We start from the raw sequence: 20334 nt of genomic DNA, 5'->3' as shown, positions 1-20334 counted from the left end.
ATCTTGCCTCGTCCCAAAAACTCATACCCAGTAAACGTGTCTGATTCTACAGCATCAACTTGCCTGACCGTAGCATGAACTTGCCTGACCCCAACAAGACGGTCTCTCTTGTAGGTCACAGAAAAACGCATGCCAAAAGTTGTCTGATCTACAGTATCAAGTTGCCTGACCGTTAGCGTGAACTTGCCTGACCCCAGCAGGACGGTCTCTCTTATAGATGACAGAAAAACACATGTCAAAAGTTGTCTGATCTACAGCATGAACTTGCCTGACCGTTAGCACGAACTTGCCTGACCATTAGCATTAGGCATTCGCGACACAAAGTATCTAATCAATTATGAAGAAGCTAAGAAAATGATCAGGTTACGTTGACCAAAATGTTCAAGCCTGGAGAACTGGAGAGTACAGTATGATGATCGATCACAAAAGCAAAAGCAACTATATGATGTTCAAGCATGCTAATTACACCAATGAGATAATAAGCTTCAGATGACAGTATGTTTGGCTTCTAAACTATATGATGGTCCATCACAAAGCAAAGAAAAAGAGAATACTAAATATGATCACCGATCAAATAAAATGTTCAAGCCTGGTGAATTGAAAGGAGTATACTAATATGATCATAAGTTTCACACAAGAGTCAGTTTTCAGACAATAAACTTGCCTCACCATTGGCATGGACTTGCCTAACCCCAGTAGGATGGTCTGATCACAAAAAAAACATGCCAAAAGTTGTCTGATATACAGCATAAACTTGCCTGACCTTTTGCATGAACTTGCCTCGTTCCAAAAAAAACACTACAACCCCAGCACCACGGGTCTCTCTGATCTAGATCGCAAAAAATTCATACCCAAAAGTTGCCTGATGGTGAGCATAAACTTGCCTGTTGCGAAAAAATGACCACGAAAGACCCCTCCACCACTAGTTCGACCACGAAAATCACGCAAAATCCGACACGATTTGTTCATGTAGATCTAGACACCCCCGCCATGCTATTCATGCATTTGTTCGCCCATTACCTAACCTAAGCACCACCGCCCTGTCAAAATCGCGAGGAACTACTTGAAAATCGCTACAAGGCGAGGAATCACCGTGAGCGCCGCTGCGTATCCGCCCCCGCCCCCCTCCCTTGTCGGCACAGAAACACCGCGAGCAACGGAGAGATTCGAAAGGGGGTTACCTTGGTTCGCGACGATGAACCGCCTACTTCCTTCCCGCCGCCCCAGACGAGGCCCACCGCACTTCGCCTCCTTCCCCCGCAACTGCCGCTCTGCATGGTCGTGGAACTCGCGTCGCGAGCCGCTCCCCGCGGCCACCGTGCTACGCGCGAGAGCAATTCGACGCGCAGACCCCTCGCGACGCCGAACCCCTCCCGAGAGCACCAGTTGGATTTGCGGCGAGGCGGGATTTGTTCAGCGCCGTCGGCAAGGCGGAATGAGGCGAGGCGGATTTGGGGGCGATTTGGTTGAGAGAGGGAGAAGGAAACCGCCGAATGTGCTAGTTGCCGTTGCGGGACAGGGAGAAGACAGTGAAAATGTGCGGGCCCCACCAACCTAGACGTTTCGACCACGCGCGTCGTTTTGATCCGACCAGGTAACACCTGAGCGCACCGCTGCGCGGTCGATCTCAATCTAACGGTGGAGCGAGGGTGTGCCGGCGAGAGCTAAAAAGTGCAGCTGCACTTTTTAGCATTTAGGTTAAACTAATCCCGCAACCTGACACTACTTGGTCTTTAACTAATATCATTCTTATGACCGGGAGTACCGAAATTATTCAGTTAGCATCTTTTCGTGGAAGAGGATAGAGGAGTGGAAGTGTTAAGTCTAGAAAATGGTAACCGGATGAGTGCTCTCTTTTTACTGCCTATGACTTTTAAGGAATATATTTGCTAATATATCTATACTCATCATTGCCATGTCCGGCTCTTAGGTGCATGCTACATACGAGTAGAAGCTTAGATATGTAATCAAGCCGGGAAGAGAGTACTATAAGAGACACCTCTATAAGCAGAGGTATGTGCCTGCATTTCCACCTTAATTACCCCTTCTAGTTTTGTATATGGTCCGTGTGATTCATGCTGCAATGATTTTCTTCAGTCTGTTCATCGTATAGTAATTAGATGGTGTAGTACTATGGCGGTGGTATACTGATTTGGTGTAAGAGACACTGACATAGCTTAGTGTGTACAACTCTTACAACGTTTATGATATTAAGAATTAGCAGCGTGTTTTTATTGTTTACTGCTGGATTTGCTAACAAACTGTCTCTTGTGTTGTTGATGGATATGCAGGCTTACTGTTTTCCCTTCAGTTGAAGGGACTCTCCAGGCTTAATATCTTTCTAGGATAATTGCGTTGTTGAATCTGAAGGTATATCGGTTTCTCAGCTCATGTATTGATAATCATTTAATCCTCAATATATTGTTGCTTGCCTGGCTTGTCCTGCATTTGTGAGGTTGCCTAGGAAGTTCAGTTCTTGCAGGCGGCATAAAACTTGAGTTGCCTACAGATGATTTTGCCAGTTCGACGGAAACTTAGAATAACCAAGGGAACTTTCAGTTTTGTTGCTTTTGCTCTTCTCAATTTTAGTCTGGGTGTATTAACATATATGCCACACACTAAATTTAGATCTTAGTGTAAGATTAAATAAAGATAAATCATTGCGCCATGTTGAAAATTTAGAACTACAGAGAAGAAAGGAAATTATTAAAGGAGGGATAATGACATGCTAACTTGCTGTGGTGTTTCTTTGTAAATATTGACATGCTAACTTGCTGGTTTAATCTAGGTGTGTTGGATATAGGAGATACAAGGAGAGATATTTCAGTTGCAATCCAGCTTTATTTCAAAGTGAAACATTGTAGACATGAATAGCATGCTGGTCTTTACTCTACAGTTGTGTGCTGCCATGGTGTCAATTTTGAACTTGCAAAATGAACTGTAAAAGATTTTAATGCCTTGGCGCATGAAGTTTTCTTTACCTGCTCTGACTACTTCATCTCTGTTTATTTAGCAGGTTCTATGATCTCCTGTGTTTCTGCATCTTGATCTCTGCTTTATTGTAACTCTGTTCTGCTGCTCGAGGTTTGCTTCCTTTTTCTCTAGCTACATGCATGTTTTCATTTTGCTCACGGAATAGTTTAGTTATATTGATCAGTAGCATCTCTATGTTATTAGATACATTCCAGGAATGTGCTTCTTTAGTGTGGCCTTCTCTCTTTTTTTTGGCGAGAAGTGTGCCTTCTCTATTCTGACAATTATCTTATTTGTTGTTGCATTAAACTAAACTGTACAATATTTTAATGCCTCCGAACATCGCCTAATTTATCCACAAAGGGAACTGCCGCATTTGTTTCTGTTGCGAAGTAGTGCAACAGCAGTAAAACTCATTCTTCCAGTAGGCCGGAGCCGCAACAGTCGTTTCTGCTGCCAAGTTGTGCATCAGTAGTCGAGGTCATTCTTCCAGTAGGCTAGAACTGTTGTGTTTGTTTCTGCTGCCAAGATGTGCATCATTAGTCGAGCTCATTTTTCCAGTAGGCTGGTAGTTGCGCATTGATAAATATGATTTGTTATTTCTCAGGAACAACCACGAACAAGAATTTGGACTCGGGCTCGACTCTGGGTTCTGTGATATTTCCGTGTGCCTCCACTCTAGCTCTATGCTTATTAATCAATTTAGCGAGCTTTGGGACTTCGAAAGTTGTCATTTTGAGTAGCATGAGTTTGGCCAAGACGGCACATATGAAAAGTTAGCCAAGGATGTACGAAATCTTATATTTGTATTTTCACATCTTGCATTTACCATGCCAAATACGAACTACATTATGTCTGATTCTTAAATTTAATGCGTTCAATTCTTGCATGAACAGTTTGGTGCCCTCTAGGGCTGGACCAAAAGCTCATAGCTCGTGAACTTAATGAGCGCTCGATAGTTTGGCTCGTTCAGCTCGCTGCTCGCTTCTTAATGAACAGAGCCAATCATCAATTTCAGCTCGTTAAGCTTAACAAGCTTAACGATTGAGCTAACGAGTTTCACGAGTAGCTCGTTAAGCTCGTTAGTAACAACGCAACACATATTTTCATCTTACATGGCAAAATTTTCATAGCATATTAGCCAATCTATTAAATCTAATCTACATACTAGGCAACAAACTAATGCATTTCCTTTTATAGTCATCATATTCCTTCTTAAAAACCACATCTACACACTCATCCTATATATCGTAACACATCAGAATCTGTTAACGAGCGCTCGCGAGCGCTCACGAGCTCAACGAGTTTCAAACGAGCTGAGCCGAGCAGGGTTTTCTGCTCGTTAACCTTAACAAGCTTAACGAGCCGAGCCTTAACGACCGCGAGCCTAACGAGCACGAGCTTAACAAGGCGAGCAGCTCGTTAATCCAGCCCTGCTGCCCTCCTTTTGGGGTTGAAGATTGGCAATGCATATGAACTACATTTCTTAAAAGCAACACCATTGTGATAAATGTTTTGCTCCATTTTTAGTTTCACTTGATCAGTAGCCTGTTTGTTCTCACCTCGTCATCGTGGCCTTTCTTAAGGGTGTTCTGGCATTTTTTTCTTCTTCTTCTGTAAACTAGTGGCATCAGTGTGTGGCACTGAATTAGTGGTCTTCTATTCGTGCCATGACCCCAATATAAGTTCTTCGGAGATCAGACTGCAAGTGTCCAGAAAATCACAAGCCTTCTGGTTGAAGATCCGGCTGTTCCTTTCTTTCCAAGTCATCCACCAGATTAAAGCCCTGCACTTTCCTGGTGGAGTAGCAGTAAATAATTCAGAGGAGAAAAATTCACTCCAAGTCCTATAAGTTGCGCCAGTGGTCACTTTAGTCCCTATGGTTACAAATACCCAAAATATTTTTTTTCCGGGAAAATCAGAGAGCTTTATTCATTAAACGCATTCTTGGGGCAGTCAGCCAAAAGGCTGATCACCAAGAAGCTAGGAGTTTCATCAAGCCAGCTTTCCGTCACATTCAATATGCAAGCACGCTTCGCACACAGATGCATCGGAAGGCTTGCCGACCGATTTACATGCTGAATATCAAAAGAAGAAAAGATAGTACAAAGCTCTCCTATTTCTAAAAGTAAAGGAGCCACAATTGACCGGGAATTGTGGCGAGTTTGCCAGAGCTTCACCAGCTCCAAGCAGTCGACTTCTATTATCACATGCGGAAATCCTCGAAGATAAGCAAACCGAACTCCATCTCGTAGCGACAAGCACTCCATCATCAAGGGATCTGAAACACCCAAATATGGTTTGCACCATGAGCCTAGGAGTGCCGTGGAGGAGCGGGCCACTCCTCCTGCACCACCCCGGCCTTCATCAAAATTTAGAGCGCCGTTGGTTGTGATCTTGACCGAACCCATGTCAGGGGGCGCCAACCGTAACCCGGTAGGACCAATGTTTACTTGTGAGGTACCTGTAAGAGGGAGATAGACTCCTTGATTGTTCTGATAGTTGCTGTGGGATCTCTCCCCTCGTCGCCATGTTTGATGCGGTCCCTGGAGTGCCAGATGGACCACATAGTGGTAGCGGTCTTAGCACGATCATCGGATGTGAACTGAGGATCACATGTGATGTCTCGTGTCCACGTGTTCGAATGAAGAGGGGGGAGACGGAGACCAAGCCAAGTCCACGCCTCTTCCCAGAAGCTCTGAACATGTGGATAGTGAATCAATGCATGCTTCAGATCCTCCTCCGTAGAACGGCAGACCTTGCATTGACGAATCTCTACAATGTGTCGATAGTTGAGTGTAGCCTCATCTGGAAGAATGCCACGTAACACTCTCCACCAGAAGACTCGCACTTTTGGGATAACATTCAACTTCCACAAGGATTTCCACAACTGTTGATCATCCAATGAGGTTTCGGTAGTCGTCCCTTCCTCTAGAGCCAAACGCTCATTCTGAGTCATGAGAGCACGGTACGCCATCTTCACAGTGTAGTAACCTGATTTATCGACACTAGTAGAAAAAGGGTCAAATGTGAAGCACATTAGTGCCGGTTTGAGTTTGAGCCGGCACTAATGTGTCCATTAGTGCCGGTTCCAACGGCTAGGCGGGCGGAGATCATTAGTACCGGTTCGTGAGCAACCTTTTATACCGGTTCGTGTCACGAACCGGTACTAATGATGCTGCGTCAGGCTGTGGTCAGGCTGGGGCCCCATGGGCACCTTTAGTACCGGTTCGTGCCATGAACCGGTACTATAGTTTTTTAGTAAGCTATTTTTTAGTCCCACCTCGTGAAGAGAGAGGCACTAGGAGCGGTTTATAAGCCCTGAGTGCAGAGACGATGAAGGAGAGGCGCAATGCTCATCTGCACGTTGCTTAGCTTTAAGCCTTGAGGAATAGTGTAGACTGCACGGAGCTATGTGCAGTGTAGTTTGCACTATTCCGAAAGGCTTGAAGCTAATTAACGAGCATTGTGCCTCTTTTTTATCTTTAATAACTTATTACAACTACGGACTTCTTGTGTTACGGCAAAAACTGGACGCACTTCGTGTACAAACTGGACAATCTCTTTCAAAGTATTAGGGTTTCTGACGAGAACTCATCTGTTACATGGGCACTTCATTTTTTTTAACTTATTACAACTCCAGACTTTTTTGCGTTCCGTACACACCATTCAAAGCGACGTCATCAATTTCCAACACGTTCTGACATCATTTGCTGTTTTTCAGTCATTTAAACTCCAGCCTATTTTTGCATTCAGTATGCATCATTCAAAGCGACGTCATCAATTTCCAACACGTTCTGACATCATTTGCTGTTTTTCAGTCATTTACCGATTTGTTTAGAGAGCTAAATGACGGTGAAATTGAAAATCACTACAGAATGAACTCTGAAAATGTTGGAACTTGGCATGGTATCATCATTTTGCCCGCATAGCATGTGCAAAAGAGTAGAGAGGGTCACGGCGAAAACTGGACGCACCTCGTGTACAAACTGGACAATCTCTTTCGGAGTATCAGGGTTTCGGACGAGAACTCATCTGTTACATGGGCACTTCAATGTTTTTAAACTTATTTGAACTCCAGCCTATTTTTGCATTCAGTATGCATCATTCAAAGCGACGTCATCAATTTCCAACACGTTCTGACATCATTTGCTGTTTTTCAGTCATTTACCGATTTGTTTAGAGAGCTAAATGATGGTGAAATTGAAAATCACTACAAAATGAACTCTGAAAATGTTGGAACTTGGCATGGTATCATCATTTCGCCCGCATAGCATGTGCAAAAGAGTAGAGAGGGTCACGGCAAAAACTGGACGCACCTCATGTACAAACTGGACAATCTCTTTCGGAGTATCAGGGTTTCGAACGAGAACTCATCTGTTACACGGGCACTTCAATGTTTTTTAAACTTATTTGAACTCCAGCCTATTTTTGCATTCAGTATGCATCATTCAAAGCGACGTCCTCAATTTCCAACACGTTCTAACATCATTTGATGTTTTTCAGTCATTTACTGATTTGTTTAGAGAGCTAAATAACGGTGAAATTGAAAATCACTACAAAATGAACTCTGAAAATGTTGGAACTTGGCATGGTATCATCATTTCGCCCGCATAGCATGTGCAAAAGAGTAGAGAGGGTCACGGCAAAAACTGGATGCACCTCGTGTACAAACTGGACAATCTCTTTCGGAGTATCAGGGTTTCGGACGAGAACTCATCTGTTACACGGGCACTTCAATGTTTTTTAAACTTATTTGAACTCCAGCCTATTTTTGCATTCAGTATGCATCATTCAAAGCGACGTCATCAATTTCCAACACGTTCTGACATCATTTGCTGTTTTTCAGTCATTTACCGATTTGTTTAGAGAGCTAAATGACGGTGAAATTGAAAATCACTACAAAATGAACTCTGAAAATGTTGGAACTTGGCATGGTATCATCATTTCGCCCGCATAGCATGTGCAAAAGAGTAGAGAGGGTCACGGCGAAAACTGGACGCACCTCACGTACAAACTGGACAATCTCTTTTGGAGTATCAGGGTTTCGGACGAGAACTCATCTGTTACACGGGCACTTCAATGTTTTTTAAACTTATTTGAACTCCAGCCTATTTTTGCGTTTAGTATGCATCATTCAAAGAGACGTCATCAATTTCCAACACGTTATGACATATCATTTGCTGTTTTTCAGTCATTTACCGATTTGTTTAGAGAGCTAAATGACGGTGAAATTGAAAATCACTACAAAATGAACTCTGAAAATGTTGGAACTTGGCATGGTATCATCATTTTGCCCGCATAGCATGTGCAAAAGAGTAGAGAGGGTCACGGCGAAAACTGGACGCACCTCGTGTACAAACTGGACAATCTTTTTCGGAGTATCAGGGTTTCAGACGAGAACTCATCTGTTACACGGGCACTTCAATGTTTTTTAAACTTATTTGAACTCCAGCCTATTTTTGCGTTCAGTATGCATCATTCAAAGCGACGTCATCAATTTCCAACACGTTCTGACATCATTTGTTGTTTTTCAGTCATTTACCGATTTGTTTAGAGAGCTAAATGACGGTGAAATTGAAAATCACTACAAAATGAACTCTGAAAATGTTGGAACTTGGCATGGTATCATCATTTCGCCCGCATAGCATGTGCAAAAGAGTAGAGAGGGTCACGGCGAAAACTGGACGCACCTCGTGTACAAACTGGACAATCTCTTTCGGAGTATCAGGGTTTCGTACGAGAACTCATCTGTTACACGGGCACTTCAATGTTTTTTAAACTTATTCGAACTCCAGCCTATTTTTGCGTTCAGTATACATCATTCAAAGCGAGGTCATCAATTTCCAACACATTCTGACATCATTTGCTGTTTTTCAGTCATTTACCGATTTGTTTAGAGAGCTAAATGACGGTGAAATTGAAAATCACTACAAAATGAATAGCAGAAAATAAATAATGCAGAAAAGAAAAAAAACTATATAATTTTTTTTATATTCACAAAGAAACTAAATACAGCAAAAAAATTACTCGGAAATAAATAGAAGAAAATTATATAAAAATTTGTTGGGGCGCTGCCCGCTGGGCCTGCCAACCCTAGGGTTTGCAAATACAGGCCCAGAAGGGCCAGCAGGCTCAACGGTCAGCGCGCCAGAGTTAGGCTCAGAAGCCTGCTATAGAGAGGAGTTCGAAACAGCAGCCGCGCCGGGGCTTTTAAACTGGTGCGGGCGCCCCTCGGCTAGCGAGGTGGGACTAAACTTGTCCGCACAGCTCCTGCGCCAGCTCACACCTTTAGTACCAGGTCGTGGCTCCAACCGGTACTAAAGGGGGGCCTTTAGTACCGGTTGGAGCCACGAACCGGTACTAAAGGGGCAGTTTCCTGCCCCTTGGCCTGGCGAAAATTGGCCTTCAGTACCGGTTGGTGGCTCCAACCGGTACTAAAGGCCCCTCCTATATATATGGCACTTACGAAAAATTTAGTTTCATCGACCACCACTTCTTCTCTAACTACTTCGCGCGACATCGCCGCCGCCCCTGCCGCGCGCCTTCGCCCCCGCCGCCCGTCGTCGCCGTCACCGCCGTCGCCCTCACCGCCCGTCGTCGCCATCACCACCGTCGCCCTCACCGCCCGTCGTCGCCGTCACCGCCGTCGCCCCCGCCGCCCGTCGCCGGTGCCCCGTACCACGTCGCCGTCTCGATCGCGCCGTCGCCCCCGGCCTGCCGCTCGTCGTCGCGCCGTCCCCGTCGCATCGCCGTCTCGCGCCGCCGCCCGTATGCCGCCGCCCCCCGCTCGTACACACACACACACATACACACACAGACACACGCACACACACCTATTGTTTTTACTTATTTTCTGTTTTCTGTTGTTTAGATTAATGTTAGATAAATTACGTAGATAAGAATGTTAGAATGTTAATGTTAGATGAATTATATGGAAAAGATGTTAAATATTAATGTCAATTTTAGATGAATTAGCTAGATATTAATTAGGTATATATATGAGATTTGAACTAGTTGAATTAATATAACTAGTTTATTTTTAGTATGAAAATTAATAGAACAAGTTTATTTTTAGTAAGAAAATTTAGGTATATGAGTTTATTTAGACTAGTTGAATTAATATAACTAGTTTATTTTTAGTAAATGCTTAGTTGAACTAGTTGAATTAGTAGAACTAGTTTATTTTTAGTAAGAAAATTTAGGTATATGAGATTTGATGATCTAATTAAAATATTACTATATATATATATAGCTACTTTATATATTTTAGTAAGAAAATTAATAGAACTAGTTTATTTTTAGTAAATTTTTAGTTGAATTAGTTGAATTAATAGAACTAGTTTATTTTTAGTAAGAAAATTTAGATATCTAAGATTTGATGATCTAATTAAAATATTACTATAAGGACCTAGCTACTTTATTTTAGTAAGAAAATTAATAGAACACGTTTCTTTTTATTAAATGCTTAGTTGAATTAGTTGAATTAATAGAACTAGTTGAACTAATAGAAGTAGTTGAATTAGTTGAATTAATAGAACTAGTAAGTGTTTAATGTTTCACCTATATGAACATAGGAAATGTCGTCTGACGACAAAAAAGATTTCATTAAGTGCGAATTCTGTGAAGACCAGCGCGGCCTGTGCGACAGAAATTTCCTTGTTGATGATAGGCGCTTCAGCATCAAGCTGGATGAGACCTTCGAAGTGGATACAGTAAGTCACAACGACAAGTCTTTTTTCGTAATTAAGCATGACTTATATATGCTTCATTTGCTTCAACTTATAATTTTAAATTTTCACTATTATGCTAGCGCATCCCCTGCCATGCAAGAATTTTTGTCTTGGATAAGATAGGTTTCAGTGCTATGGAAACTATGGAGGTAAAGAGAGTTTACCTGCAGACCGAGCATGGTTATACTTTAAACGTCAAATTATACAATGCAGACACGTACACCTATTTTGAATGCAAAACTTGGCAAGCACTATGCAAGGCTTATGCATTTGAGCCTGATACGGTTATCACCTTTGATATTCGTCCGGAAGATGATATTGAAGGTAATAGAGACATCTGGGTCGATGTGCAGACGCCTCCAGTTCTACCATTATGTGAGTTTCTCAATCATATTTATGTCTTTGATATTGTTTATTCAAAAATAGTTCACAACTAATTTCTATTGACAGCTTATTTCCATTCAAGCAAACATGTCCGGCGCTTGGTAGACAGGACCTATTACTGTCCCGGAGCTGAACTAAACTGCGAGGAGATAAGTCATTATGTTTCATGGCTTGAGGATCTTGATGCTGTTAAGAGAAATCATTTTCCTGAATTTGAAAATCTTAGTACTCAAAACGTGCGACCAATAGTGATCGTATTGAACTACGGTCACATGTATTTAGAAAATATGGTAAGATTTTTACTATTAGTCCTCAGTGCATCTTTTGCATACATTATTTTTCAAGCTAAACTTTCATTGCTAAGTATATTAATTACTATACGATGTTCTTCAACAGGGACTCCCGATGACAGTTGTGCCTCAGTGGATCGAGACTAAAGGTCGCATGTCAATTGTTAGCTTACGACCAAGATATCCTACAGTGCACATGAGTGCATTCAGGATTTCTGAAAGTGATGAATGCTTAATAGTGAAAGATTGGAGCAAAATTGTTAACGATCACAGAGAAGTACTAGGGGGCAGCAATCAGAAGCGCAGCCCACGATTAGGAGACAGGTTCATCTGCATGCTCCAATATGATGAATCAGGAGAGCTATACATGTTCTATGCTATTTTACCTGAGAGAGAGCAGCAGGAGTGATTTAGCTAGTTATCATGCTCTTAGTACATGTTGTCCCCTCATGCGTGTCCGTGTTCTTCGTCCTGAACTTAATCTCAAAGAGTGATTTGCTTTTGTGGTGTTATGAACGCTTATAATATGATGATGATGATGATGAGTTATTATATCATTTATGAAAGAAACCGCATATTAGTTTCAACTGGATGGATCCTAGCTAAGTGAGCAAGTATATGCCATATCCATATTACTTAGATCACTAAGTGATCAAGTATATGCCATATCCATATTACTTAGTGATCTAAGTAATATGGATATGGCATATACTTGATCACTTAGCTAGGATCCACATGCATCCAGTCGAAACTAATATGCGGTACTTTCACTTAATGATTTAACAACTCATTATAATGTAAAACAATCAATAAATTAAATTGAAAACACAAAACTAAAGGAAAAATAAAAATTAAAACCAAAACACACCCAAACATTTAGTACCGGTTGGTGTTACCAACCAGTACTAATGTCCTACACGCACCCGGTCCTGGCTCGTGCCACGTGGTGGCACGTTAGCGCCGGTTCGTGCCAAACCGGTACTAAAGGGGGGGGGGTCTTTAGTCTCCACTCCATAGTGCCGGTTGCAGAACCGGCACTAAAGGCCCTTATGAACTGGTGATAAAGGTCGGTTCTGCACTAGTGCGAATGCCCATGCAAGAAAATTATCACCACCGCCTTGCCTGATAGGAGTGTTAACTATGGCCGCGGCATCCTAGGCGGTAAAATTGTCCGTAATCACATCATGCTTCCAAGACCAACTCCCTATGTCGATGAGGTCCGACACCCGTTCGATATTCGTATATGTAGGCCTATGAGTTGGTGTCATGGAGACCGTGCCTGGGATCCACTTGTCCTCCCAAACTGAGATAGTCGAGCCATCTCCCACTCTGGAGATTAAACCAGTCTGCAAGGCATTTCTTCCAGCCACAATTGCCCTCCAAGTGGACGAACCTGACTTGGGAGTTGGAGCATGCATGAAGTCGGTGTCTAGGAAGTAACGACCCTTGAGAACTCGAGCACAAAGCGAATTAGGGTTGGTGATGAAACGCCAACCATGTTTGCCCAGCATAGCCAGATTAAAGAGATGTGGGTCATGAAACCCCATCCCACCCTTGCACTTGGGTGTTGACAACTCCTTTCAGGACACCCAATGCATTAATTTTTTTTTGTCAAGAGAGCTACTCCAAAAATATTTTGCCATAGGAGAAGTCAGACTCTTACAAACTTTCTTGGTGAGAAGGAAAGTTCTCATGGGGTAAAGTTGGAATGGATTGAATTACAAACTTGAGCAAAGTTTCACGGCCTGCACATGCAAGCAATTTTTTCGACCACCCTTGCATCTTTCCACGAGCTCTCTCACTGATGTGGTCGAAGGTACCACTAGTGATATGTCCAACAGCAGTGGGGAGCCCCAGATACCTCTCACAGAATGCCTCTTCCTGGATATTCAGGATTGACTTCAAAACTTCCCTGAGAGTATCCGAAGTGTTAATGCTGAAATATATAGAGCTTTTGTCCCGGTTAACACACTGACCCGAGGCATCACCATAGATTCTCAAAATTTCATCCAGCCGCAGCGCACTCGGGGTGCTTGCATTGATGAAAATTAAGCTATCATCTACGAACAACAAGTGAGAGACCCAAGGTGATCTGTAGCTCACTCTCAGGCCCCTATCAATAGTTCCACCATTGTAGTATTTCAGCAATGAGGAAAAGCCCTCTGCACATGTAAGGAGATACTGGGTCACCTTGTCGAAATCCCCGAGTCGGCGTGAAGTAAGGAAGTAGCTTTCCGTTGACCCGGACTGAAAAATGAACCGAGGTGACACACTTCATAATCAGTCGTATGAATGTTATGTTAAAGCCCAATCGAAACAAAATTGCTTTGAGGTAATGCCACTCGACACGATCGTAAGCCTTCATCATATCCAGCTTGACCGCACAAGAATAATTCTTTCCTTTCTTCCTTCTTCTCATCATATGTATACTTTCATAAGCGACAAGCACATTATCTGTGATGAGACGACCGGGAAGGAAAGCACTCTGCTCTTCACTGATGACCTCATCCATGATGTATCGCAAGCGGTTTGTAATAACTTTGGCCGCAATCTTGTAAAGCACCGGACACAAAGCAATAGGACAATATTGTGAAATCCACTGAGGGCGACGTACCTTGGGGATAAGTGTGATAGAAGTGTCGTTCAACCCCGACGGTAGTTCACCCCCATTGAGAAAATCCAGAACTGCCAGAGTCACGTCATTGCCTAACACATCCCAATGCCGTTGGTAGAACCCTGTAGTAGAACCATCAACACCAGGAGCCTTCGATGAAGCCATTTTAAATAACACCACTTTGACTTCCTGTGTGGTGTAGGGTTTAGTAAGATCATCATTCATGTCCTGAGTCACCTTGACAGGCACATGTGATAAGAGGTCACTAGCATCAGCAAAACCCTGCGATTGATACAAGTTCTGGTAGAAAGCTAGCACCTCCGCCTTGTCCTCATTTTCATTTTCACAAACTGAACCATCTGCACGGCGCAAGCCAAGAATCTTATTCATTCGTTTGCGTTGGTCAGCTTGCGCCTGAAAATAGGAAGTATTCCGATCGCCCTCACGGAGCCATGGAACACGAGAACGTTGTCGGATCCACACCTCCTGTTGGTGTAGGGCTTCCTTCAGCTTCTTAACTATGTTTTTATCCTCATCCGTCGGTCCCGTGCCTATAGAGTGGCACCGGATACGGTCTAGTTTCTTCTGAAGTTGTCTGACCGTACGTGCCAAACAACCAAATTCCTTGGAGACCCACGGCTCAAGTGTTTCCTGTAGAGTCCCCAGGGCCGACGCAATCCCCTGGAGCCCTGCCGTATGTTGAATGCGCCGCCAAGTATCACGTACCAGGCAATCATAATCTGCATGCATCTGCCATACATTCTCATAACAAAACTGCTTCTTGGCCCTTGGCCCGTATGACAAAATCTCTTTTACTTCTGCTACGACAAAATAGTGATCAGACTCGAGAGAGGGAAGGTGTCTGACCTGTATATGCTGGAAGAGTTGCTGGAACTCCTCATTCACAAAATCTCGATCTAGATGTGCCTTCACATTGGCCTCTCCTGCTTGTTGATTATCCCAGGTATAAGGCGTTCCATACCAGCCTAAATCTTGCATGGAGATCTCGTCAGTGACCTCCCGAAACACTCTCGTTTGTGCTTCAGATCTTGTTCGTCTGCTAAAATGTTCAGACATGAATAAAGTTCCATTGTAGTCCCCCCATAGACAGCCAAGCTGCATAGGGTATAGCAGGAATAGTACACAAGAGCCGCCAGCTATCGCTACGATCTGTTGTTCGCGGCACCCCGTAAAAACCAGTGAATCTCCATACAAATGAATTCTGAATATTCTAATTAACTACAACATCAATATGACACTTGCTAAAATTCTTCAGCTCCACAGTCACGTCGTGTGACCAAAACAGACCAATGCCGCCACTAAGGCCGACACTGTTGATAGCAAAACACACTCCAAAACCGAGTGTATACTTCAATGCCTCAACTCTTTTTGCTTGAATTTTCGTTTCCATAACTAAGAGAAGAGTAGGTCCTTCCAGCTCACTATACTGCGAAGCTCCCGAACTGCCTCGGGGTTCCCAAGCCCCCGGTAGTTCCAGCTCAGGCATGTCATTATATCGGGCAGGACCGCAGCTGTAAGGGCATATTTATCCCTTAGTTGTTTTGGTGATTGATGACAATGCTTTTGCGGACTAATCGTGTGCATTGAGTATTTCAGACATTTCGTCACTAGGCACAAGACGATTTGGTGCCCCTCAAAGACTATTGAAGATGGCGTTTCTCTACGTTTCTTTTCGGTGGATTTGAGTCGTAGGAAAGTCGTACTATTAAGAGGGGTCCGCTTTGGAAAGGTTTGGGTGGAATCATCACGTACACGTCTACTTCATTTGCACCTCCTTTCTTTTGGCACTTTGGAGCATCCTCCGTCTTTTCTCGTCTATGCAAATTGTCGTGATTGCTGAACTTGGGCATGCGGTAGTACTGCTCCTAGGAGCAGTAGTACCGCAGGCCCTTGTGGTACTACCGTGGGCGCTGCGGTACTACCGCGCCTGGGGCCGGTAGTACCGCTCCTTTGGAGCTGTAGTACCATGGCCCCAGGCCAGGCGCTGCTGCGGCTGCAGTAGTAGGGGTGGATGTAATTTTTTACATCCGTGCCCTATGCGGTAGTACTGCGCCCGGTGCGCGGTAGTACCGTGCATTCTGGCCTGGCTCAGCAGCTTGCGCGGCAGTAGGAGTGGCTGTAATTTTTTACATCCGCACCCCGCGCGGTAGTACCGCTCCTGGCTTGCAGTACTACCGTGTCGGATTTTTGCATAGGTTCCAACTCAGCGGAAGTTGCACGGATGTATTTTTATATGTCCGTGCCTTCTCAAAATCTGAAACATCCCAGCCTTGCGGTAGTACCGCAAGGGGGAGCGGTAGTACCGCGCCAGCGGTTCTACCGCCCTCTGCTTCAGCGCATTTGGGCTGTTCTGGTTTGTGCTGCTTGGGCGGTAGTACCGCGGGGCCCTGCGGTAGTACCGCGTGCCCGTGCGGTAGTACCGCGTCCCCGGCGCGGTAGTACCGTGCTGCGCAGGCTAAGTTGGTGGATAACGGTTGGATTTGTCCCTCCACTATATAAGGGGTGTCTTCTTCTCCGAGTTGACCACCTCTTCCATCCCCAAGCTCCATTGTTGCTTCAAGCTCCATTTTTGCCCAATCTCTCTCCCTAGCCAATCAAACTTGTTGATTTTCTAGGGATTGGTTGAGAAGGCCCCGATCTGCACTTCCACCAAGAGAAATTTGATTCCCCCCACTAATCCCTTGCGGATCTTGTTACTCTTGGGTGTTTGAGCACCCTAGACGGTTGAGGTCACCGCGGAGCCATATTCCATTGTGGTGAAGCTTCGTGGTGTCGTTGGGAGCCTCCAATTAAGTTGTGGAGATTGCCCCAACCTTGTTTGTAAAGGTCCGGTCGCCACCTCCAAGGGCACCAATAGTGGAATCACGGCATCTCGCATTGTGTGAGGGCGTGAGGAGAATACGGTGGCCCTAGTGGCTTCTTGGGGAGCATTGTGCCTCCACACCGCTCCAACGGAGACGTACTTCCCCTCAAAAGGAAGGAACTTCGGTAACACATCCTCGTCTTCACCGGCTCCACTCTTGGTTATCTCGTGCCTTTACTTGTGCAAGCTTATTTGTGTTATATCCCTTGCTTGCTTGTGTGCTTGTTGTTGTTGCATCATATAGGTTGCTCACCTAGTTGCATATCTAGACAACCTACTTTGATGCAAAGTTTAAATTGGTAAAGAAAAGCTAAAAATTGTTAGTTGCCTATTCACCCCCCTCTAGTCAACTATATCGATCCTTTCAATTGGTATCAGAGCCTCGTCTCTTTATTAAGGACTTTGCCGTCCGAAGAGTATGGTTGACACCGTAGACGGTGTGGAGGAGCACTCCGGTGTGAATCCGTCTCGTCTACGGCCGATGGGGGAACCGCGGTCTCTCGTGAGGAATTCAATGTGGCTTTGGACACATTGAAAACCTCCATGACGACCGAGGTTGAAAGCATGTTTAATAAATTCATTAGAAGGGCTTAAACTATCCACCGCACCGATGAAAGTGGGTGATCCCACTAACAAGGTGACGGATGCTAACTCCGACAAGGGGGAAGCTACTAGTGAAAAGGCTCCTTCTTCTAGTGGTAAAAATGGCACCGGCATCTTTGCCCATGTGGAACCTCCACTTGTTTATGGTGGACCGATTCCTTCCACTCATTTGAATCATGCCGGTCCTCCCCATAAAATTGTGAAAAATGAGGACTTTGATTCTTGGGTTTATCGCTTTAAGCGTCATTTAAACCATGTTAATACTAATCTTTGGAGAATCATTGAAGAAGGTTTTTATCCGCATGACCGAAGCAACTTCACCCCTAGAGAAGCCGCGGATAATCAATTCAATGAGAATGCTCTCTTCATCATCCAAGATGCAATTCCACCCGAAGATCTTGCTCATCTCCGGCCCTTCACCATGGCCAAGGATGCATGGCGCCATGTTGTTCCCTCTACCGGGGAAGCGCAAGCATTCAACGCTCCAACTATGAAGTGGTGCAAGATGAAGCCGATGAGTTTGCAATGAAAGAAGATGAAGAACCTCGTGAGCTTTATCGGAGATTAACCAACTCGCGGTCTCACTCCGAGATCATGGGAGCAAGGATACGGATGACAATTGGATCAAGCGCAAATTCCTCAAGGCCATGATGCCTTACCACAAGGCCATGTCCTCCGTCATTCGTCAAAGGCCGGACTTCCACACCTTGTCCTCAAGTGAAGTGTTGGATGAGTTTGTGGCTATGAGCATCTTGGACAAGACCGCCGACAATGCGGTGTTACGCTCTCAAAGAGCAAAGAAGCCCAACCTTGCATTGAAGGCCAAGGTTAGTGTGGAAGAAGAGAGAAGAGGAAGAGGAGAGCAACCCCGAAGATACAAAGTATGCTTATCATGAACACATGGCTCTTGCTTCAAGGCAATTTTGGAGCAAGAAGAACACAAGGCCCAACTTCAACAAGAACAACTCAAGTGGCGCGAAGGTCAAGCAACGAGTGAGGACTTGCTATAATTGTGGCAATGTGAGCCATTTTGTTGCGGAATGTCCTTATGAGAAGAGGGAAGACAATGGTGGCAAGCTCATCCGAAAGGACAAGGCCAAGTCTTTCCCCAACAAGAGCAACTTCACCAAGAAGACTCCTCCCAAGGGGTTGGTGGCACAAGAAGAGTACAATGAGGATGATGATGATGAAGACGGTGAGTCGGTTGCCATGGCCTCCGTTGCCATTGCGACAACTCCACGGGTGTCTCTCTTCGACTCACCCAATGAGAACATCACCGCCAAGTGCCTCATGGCTAAAGCCACCAACAAGGTAACCCCCAACATCAAAACTACCATCATTAATAATCCTTCTTTGACGGATTGCATTGATGAACATGAGGGGTTGAATGTGGAGGAGAATGAGTTTGAGTCTTTTATGAGTAAACTCAAGGGTAAATCCAAGAAGCACTTCGTTGCTCTCTTGGAACAACTTGGTGAAGCCAATGACATGATCGAGGCTCACGAAGATACCATCTCTAAGATGGAGGGGCATAGTCGTGACTATGCCGATGAGATTTCGGATCTTTCCAATGCTCTTGAGGAAGAGCGAGGTCTTCGTTTGGCTCTTGAGGAGTCATACAACGATGACCATGCTAAATTAAAGAAAGATCTTGATCATGCTCTTGTTGTATCTCGTGTGCTAAACTCCGAGAAGGCCAAGCTTGGGGTTGATCTTGCTAGACTCAAAGAGGAGTTTGATTACTTGACAAGGCTCACAAGGTCTTGAAGGGTGCTCATGCTAGCCTCAAGAGTCTCATGATCAACTCCAAGTAAAGCTAACCAAGGAGAAAGCCACCTTTCCTCATATGGTCTTAATTGATAATGCAAATGCTACTAACCCATGTTGTGAGCATGTGCATCTTGTTGAGGAGAATGCTAAGTTGAAGGAGCAACTTGAGAAAGGCCTTGTGTCTGCATACAAGGTGAGAAGAACCTCAACGACCTTTTGAGCAATCAAAAGGAAGTTGTGGCCAAGGAAGGGATTGGGTTCGCACCCAAGTCCAAGAACAAGAAGAAGAATGACAAGGCCAAACGACCTCCCCCTCTCAAGCAAACCTTTGTGAAGGAGGGAGAGGGTGCTTCTAAGGAGAAGAAGAAGAACAATGTGAAGGGTAGTGGTGCCAAGAAGGGCAATGCACCCCTTCCCAACAAAGCCGGCGACTTTAACCCTTCTTATGTGTTGTGCCGTGCTAGTGATGGACATGTTTATGCCAAATTTGTTGGTTCTCCTTATGAGTACATTGAATGGTCTATTTGGGTTCCTAAGACCCTTGTTACTAACATCAAAGGACCCATTACAAAATGGGTACCTAAAACCAAGCATTGATCTCTTGTAGGTGTTTCCTTCCAGTGGGGGATCATGGTTGCTCAATAGTGGAGCCACTAATCATATGACCGGAAGCAAGGACTTAGTGGTGGACGTTCACAAGATTCCATCTATGCCCACCAATGTCGAGTGGGGTGATGCCTCGTCCTCTAAGGTATTGGGACTTGGCAAGGTTGTCATTTCTCATGATCTCACGATCGAGAAGGTCATGCTTGTTGAGTCCCTTGCATACAATTTACTTTCCGTTCGTCAACTTGCACTCATGGGCTTTGCCACTTTCTTTGATGTTGATACCGTGGCCCTCTTGTGGAGCAAGACTCTTAAAGTAGCCTTTGTTGGGCATGTCGAGAACGGTCTCTATGTGATTAACTTTTCGGAGCGACCCACTAAGACCGCGACATGCCTAATGGCTAAAGTTGACGTGGGATGGCTTTGGCATCGCCGTTTAGCCCATGTCAATATGAGATCTTTGCAAAGTCTTCTCAA

The sequence above is a fragment of the Triticum aestivum genome, chromosome 4D (assembly GCF_018294505.1).
Source record: "Triticum aestivum cultivar Chinese Spring chromosome 4D, IWGSC CS RefSeq v2.1, whole genome shotgun sequence".
Classification (NCBI taxonomy): Eukaryota; Viridiplantae; Streptophyta; class Magnoliopsida; order Poales; family Poaceae; genus Triticum; species Triticum aestivum.
The sequence above is the reverse complement of the archived record's forward strand: the minus strand, read 5'-3'. Positions refer to the sequence as shown.